This window comes from Triticum aestivum, chromosome 6A (genome assembly GCF_018294505.1).
Source record: "Triticum aestivum cultivar Chinese Spring chromosome 6A, IWGSC CS RefSeq v2.1, whole genome shotgun sequence".
Classification (NCBI taxonomy): Eukaryota; Viridiplantae; Streptophyta; class Magnoliopsida; order Poales; family Poaceae; genus Triticum; species Triticum aestivum.
In genome coordinates, this window is record NC_057809.1 from 511431913 (window position 1) to 511439076 (window position 7164).

Below are 7164 nucleotides of genomic sequence, written 5' to 3' on the forward strand. Positions count from 1 at the left end.
GCGCCGCCGCCGCCTCGCTGCCGTGCCGCCCCGTCGCCTTGCTGCCGCGCCGCCACCGCTACCTGCCCCGCCCCACTCGCCGGAGCCACCCCGCCGCGCCGGAACCTCGCCGGAGGTATAGTGTCATTCGGTTTTTTTATATAGAAAAACTGGTTCGGTTTTTTGTTAGAAACCCTAGTTTTTTTGATAGATCGGTTTGCCAGTTTTCTCGGTTTAGTTACTTTGCGGACGTTCGTCTGTACGTTTGTTTTAATCAACGGAGTTCACTCGTTAGCCGCAGACAACGAACGCTCGTTCGTTAGCCTGTTCGTCAGTTTTCTTTTTCTCGGATTTTCCGCGATTATTTTCAATCGCGATTTCTGATCCGATTTTCGTTTTAGTTTACCTTTTCGCTCGTTTGTCAGAATCAGGCGATTCAAGCGCCTAAATCTTCATCTTGAAATCTGCTTTCCGTTTAACCAACTTGAACAAGATTTTGCTACTGTAAAATTTGACCATAGTCCAGATTAGTAAACGGGTCTTGTTTCTTTCGCAGTTTGAGTTTTGTTGCTCCGTTTGATTTGATTCTTTTCGCAAACCGGAGTTCTTAAGTTGAACTTTCTGGTTAGATCTTCTTATTTGAGATTTACCCGTGTTTCTTTGCTTGATTGCTTATGTATGCTATTGTTTGTTTGCGATAGAACACCCGGAGTGCGAAGTGTGCTACTACGAATCCCTAGGTTTTGCGGATCATCAGCAAGGCAAGTAACACTTTGATCATACCCCCTTTATCACCCAGTTTTTATGCATTAGTTCCAATCCTCAAACATAGCATGATTAGGATGTGATTAACATGTGGGTTGGGAAGTAGTTGATGAGGTAGAACTTATTGCCCTGTTATATTCAAACCCTTGCGAGTTACTTCTACGAATTGCTTATATTGCTATGCTATGCTCGTAGATGTGGTTTGGGTGAGTGAAATCCATGATAGATGTGAGATTGTTAATTAATGGTTCAACTTAAGGTGGCAACTTGAATACACATCTGGGTGGATTGTTTGTTGGGCACCCGGAGAATCCAGTCTTGTCCTAGGATATCCTGAAGTACCCGTGTGATAATCCTATGGTCCGCCACCCAGGCTCAAAGGGAATTGAGATATTTTCATGCTAGAAACTTTCGTGTGCAGCCACAAGCTATTATGGGCTCTAGCATAGTTGAGTAAGTTGCGTGAAGCTCTCGAAGAGGTGGATCAGCAGGTAGAGGGTTGTAGGTTGGTATGGTCTACCCGGAGTAAGGAGTTAATGCTTCTGAAAAACTGTGTCTCGGTCATCCGTTTCTAAAACACCATGTAGTGCGAGAAATCCAACGGAGGAGATCAGTTCTTGTGGGGAAAAGTGCGCAAACCTCTGCAGAGTGTATAAATTAATCATGGTTAGCCATGTCCCCGGTTATGGACATCTTGAGTATCTAGTACTTGGAGTATCATAAGTATCTCATCACTCTAAAAATAATATTGTTGGGTTGTTAATTACTTTAATTGGGATTGAGTTGGAGGAACCTTCTCAATGATGTTTCAACTACCAGGATAGTTAAATAAAATCTATTCCTTTGTTGTAGGGAAAAATTGGCTTTTCGCAAAAACTGTAGCCATAGAGCTTTCCACAAGCCAAATATGCATGTAGTGATAGTATTATTCTGTTCTTGCTCTACTATGTTACTTTGCCAGCATATTCCATGTGCTGACCTGTTTTCGAGCTGCAACGTATTATGTTGCAGACTTTTCAGACGAGGAGTAAGGTTCGTTAGGTCGTTGCCATGCAGCTCAGCTATGTCGTTGGAGTTGATGGACTCGCTTTATCTTCCAAGCCTTCCGATGTTATCGTATTAGATGGCCTTAAGCCATATTTATTGAAATAAGTTCTCTTTTGAGACATTCGATGTAATAAGTGTGTGATTGCTACTCTGTTATAAATCCTTGAGTACTGTGTGTGTCAGCATTACCGATCCAGGGATGACACTGAAGCACAGAGACTTGACCGTTTGAGGTCGGGTCGCTACAAACATGTACAAAGTCAAGCCACTTGAACATTCAGAGTAGGATACCATATCATCATACTACATTACAATCATTTTAACGCTCTGTTGATATCCAAGATAAATCATTATTAACTCTCAGCTACTTATGCATGGCATGAGAAACTATAATCTCTAATTGTCATTGCAAACATGTTTAATCATAATGGGCTGAATCATGGATGCTAGGTTAAACATATTTACACAAATAGAACAAGTTGAGTTCATACCAGTTTCTCTTTGCCACGGCCAGTTCATCGAATGTCGTCATTATTGCCTTTCACTTGCACGACCGAACGATATAAAAATAATAATTGTGCAAGAGTGCCTGGACTAAACTGGAATCTGCAAACATTTTATTCAACAAGAGAAGACAAGGTAAAATGGGCTCTTATTAGTTCAACAATTATTTATATGAGAGCCACTCAACATTTTCATCGTGGTCTTGTCCTCGGTACAACTCGAATAAAAGAAAAGAAATTTAGAGAAACACACTGAAATATTTTTGGAGTTTTTGGTTTCTTCAACAAGCAAATAAAAGGGAAAAGCAAAAATGAGAAAAACTATTTACACGGGAAAGCTCCCAACAAGCAAAAGAAGAACAAGGAAATCTTTTTGGATTTTCTTTTTAGTACTACTACTAAGCATGCATAGAAGTAAATTAACTACAACTAATTTGTTTGTTTTTTCTAAAGTTTATCAAACACACAAGAAGAAACTAAGAAAATAAATCTAAGAATGGATGATACAATGAAAAAGTGTGAGCACCGACAAATGAAATAAATGGACATGAATGTAAAGTCGATGGAAACACGTACTCCCCCAAGCTTAGACTTTTGGCCTAACTTGGTAGTTGATCAGTAGCCTGGAGGGTAGTAGTCGGCCTGGTAGCTCACGGAGGCTCTCGGTGCGGATGCCTCAGCACACCATGCCGCCACCACTCCTGCATTATGAGCTCGGGCCTCGCTCTCAAGAACAAAATATCTTCCCTTGTTGTTATAATAAAAAAGAGCAGGCGCAGGCAAATATGTGTCCACAATAGATCTTTGGTTAAACATTAGATTGTAAGTGAAATTATCAACCCTTCCCTTAAGGATCTTGTGTTCCTTCAGAGTGTCAAAATCTAAATACTATGTGGGTAGGCTAGGATCAAAGGGCAAAGGCGAAACACTCAGCTCCCGTGCTAAACGCGTGGCATAAATTCCACCATAGAACCAACCACTGTTAGCATTATGCTGGAGTCTACGTGCAACAATCGCTCCAAGGTTATAATTCCTTTCACCAGTGAGAGCGGTGTGAAGGAGGCTCAAGTTCGGCACACAAAGTATGCTACAATCTTGCTTGCCCACTGTGCATTTCCCATTAAATAATGCAAAATACTGAATTGTGGGAAAAAGAATGCTCTTTATTCTTCCTTGTCTCACTCCCCTATTTTCACCATAGCAAAGGCTAGTCAAGAAAGACTCGTACTCAACCGTTGGTGACTCATCAAGCGAACCCCAAAATGACAGTTTGTAATGGTAAGTGATACGTCTCCAACGTATCTATAATTTTTTATTGTTCCATGCTATTATATTATCTGGTTTGGATGTTTAATGGGCTTTAATTTACCTATTTATATTATTTTTGGGACTAACCTACTAACCAAAGGCCCAGTGCAAATTGCTGTTTTTTGCCTATTTCAGTGTTTCACAGAAAAGGAATATAAAACGAAATCCAAACGGAATGAAACCTTTGCGAGAGTTATTTTTGGAACAAACTGAAGGAAATATGCCCTAGAGGCAATAATAAAGTTATTATTTATTTCCTTATATCATGATAAATGTTTATTATTCATGCTAGAATTGTATTAACCGGAGACATGATACATGTGTGAATACATAGACAAACAGAGTGTCACTAGTATGCCTCTACTTGACTAGCTCGTTTATCAAAGATGGTTATGTTTCCTAGCCATATACATGAGTTGTCATTTGATTAACGGGATCACATCATTAGGAGAATGATGTGATTGACTTGACCCATTCTGTTAGCTTAGCACTTGATCATTCAGTTTGTTGCTATTGCTTTCTTCATGACTTATACATGTTCCTATGACTACGAGATTATGCTCCCGTTTACCGGAGGAACACTTTGTGTGCTACCAAACGTCACAATGTAACTAGGTGCTTATAAAGGTGCTCTACAGGTGTCTCCGAACATACTTGTTGAGTTGGCGTATTTTGAGATTAGGATTTGTCACTCTGATTGTCGGACAGATATCTCTGGGCCCACTCGGTAATGCACATCACTATAAGCCTTGCAAGCATTGTAACTAATGAGTTAGTTGCAGGATGATGTATTAAGGAACGAGTAAAGAGACTTGCTGGTAACGAGATTGAACTAGGTATTGAGATACCGACGATCGAATCTCGGGTAAGTAACATACCTATGACAAAGGGAACAAGGTATGTTGTTATGCGATTTGGCTGATAAAGATCTTCATAGAATATGTGCGAGCCAATATGAGCATCCAGGTTCCACTATTGGTTATTAACCGGAGACGTGTCTTGGTCATGTCTACATAGTTCTTGAACCCATAGGGTCCGCACGCTTAAAGTTCGGTGACGATCGGTATTATGAGTTTTTTGTTTTGATGTACCAAAGGTAGTTAGGAGTCCAGGATGTGATCACAGACATAATGAGGAGTCTCAAAATGGTCGAGACATAAAGATTGATATATTGGACGACTATGTTCGGACACCGGAAAGGTTCCGGAAGGTTTCGGACATATATCGGAGTACCGAGGGTTACCGGAACCCCCCCCCCCCGGGGGCTTAATGGGCCTACATGGGCCTTAGTGGAAATAGAGGGCAGCAAAGGGAGTGTGGGGCGCACCCCCCAAGGCCCAAACCGAATTGGTTTAGGGAAAGGGGGCCGGCCCCCTCTTTCCTTCTCCTCCTCTCCCTTTCCTTCCCCCTCTCCTACTCCTACTAGGAATAGGAGGAGTCCTACTCCTAGTGGGAGTAGGACTCCCCCTTGGTGCGCCTCTCCCTGGCCGGCCGCCTCCTCCCCCTTGCTCCTTTATATACGGGGGCAGGGGCACCCCGTAGACACACAATTGATCATTGATCCCTTAGCCATGTGCGGTGCCCCCTCCACCATAATCCACCTCGATCATATTGTAGCGGTGCTTAGGCGAAGCCCTGCATCAGTAGCATCATCGTCACCATCACCACGCCATCGTGCTGACGAAACTCTCCTGTGAAGCTTTGCTAGATCGGAGCTCACGGGACATCATCGAGTTGAACGTGTACAGAACTCGGAGGTGCCGTGCGTTCGGTACTTGGATCGGTCGGATCGTGAAGATGTACGACTACATCAACCGCGTTGTGCTAACGCTTCCGCATTCGGTCTACGAGGGTATGTGGACACACTCTCCCCTGTCATTGCTATGCATCACCATGATCCTGTGTGTGCGTAGGGAATTTTTTGAAATTACTACGTTCCCCAACAATGGCATCCGAGCCAGGTTTTATGCATAGATGTTATATGCACGAGTAGAACACAAGTGAGTTGTGGAAGATACAAGTCATACTGCTTACCAGCATGTCATACTTTGGATTTGGGTATTGTTGGATGAAGCGGCCTGGACCGACATTACGCGTACGCTTACACGAGACTGGTTCTACCGACGTGCTTTGCACACAGGTGGCTGGCGGGTGTCAGTTTCTCCAACTTTAGTTGAACCGAGTGTGGCTACGCCCGGTCCTTGAGAAGGTTAAATAGCACTAACTTGACGAACTATCATTGTGGTTTTGATGCGTAGGTAAGAACGGTTCTTGCTCAGCCCGTAGCAGCCACGTAAAACTTGCAACAACAAAGTAGAGGACGTCTAACTTGTTTTTGCAGGGCATGTTGTGATGTGATATGGTCAAGACATGATGCTATATTTATTGTATGAGATGATCATGTTTTGTAATGGAGTTATCGGCAACTGGCAGGAGCCATATGGTTGTCGCTTTATTGTATGCAATGCAATTGCCCTATAATTGCTTTACTTTATCACTAAGCGGTAGCCATAGTCGTAGAAGCAATAGTTGGCGAGACGACAACGATACTACAATGGAGATCAAGGTGCCGCTCCGGTGACGATGGTGATCATGACGGTGCTTCGGAGATGGAGATCACAAGCACAAGATGATGATGGCCATATCATATCGCTTATATTGATTGCATGTGATGTTTATCCTTTATGCATCTTATTCTGCTTTGTTTGACGGTAACATTATAAGATGATCTCTCACTAAATTTCAAGGTAAAAGTGTTCTCCCTGAGTATGCACCGTTGCCAAAGTTCGTCGTGCCGAGAAACCACGTGATGATCAGGTGTGATAAGCTCTACGTTCATCTATAAAAGGTGCAAGCCAGTTTTGCACACGCAGAATACTCAGGTTAAACTTGACGAGCCTAGCATATGCAGATATGGCCTCGGAACATTGAGACCGAAAGGTCGAGCGTGAATCATACAGTAGATATGATCAACATAGTGATGTTCACCATTGAAAACTACTCTATCTCACGTGATGATCTGACATGGTTTAGTTGATTTGGAACACGTGATCACTTAGATGAACAGAGGGATGTCTATCTAAGTGGGAGTTCTTAAGTAATATGATTAATTGAACTTAAATTTATCATGAACTTAGTACCTGATAGTATTTTTCTTGTCTATGTTGATTGTAGATAGATGGCCCGTGCTGTTGTTCCATTGAATTTTAATGCGTTCCTTGAGAAAGCAAAGTTGAAAGATGATGGTAGCAATTACACGGACTGGGTCCATAACTTGAGGATTATCATCATTGCTGCACAGAAGGATTACATCCTGGAAGCACCGTTAGGTGTACCACCTGCACCAGCAACTGCAGACATTGTGAATGTCTGGCAGTCGCTGTTGATGACTACTCGATAGTTCAGTGTGCCATGCTTTACGGCTTAGAACCGGGACTTCAACGACGTTTTGAACATAATGGAGCATATGAGATGTTCCAGGAGTTGAAGTTAATATTTCAAGCAAATGCCCAGATTGAGAGATATGAAATCTCCAATAAGTTCCATAGCTGCAAGATGGAGG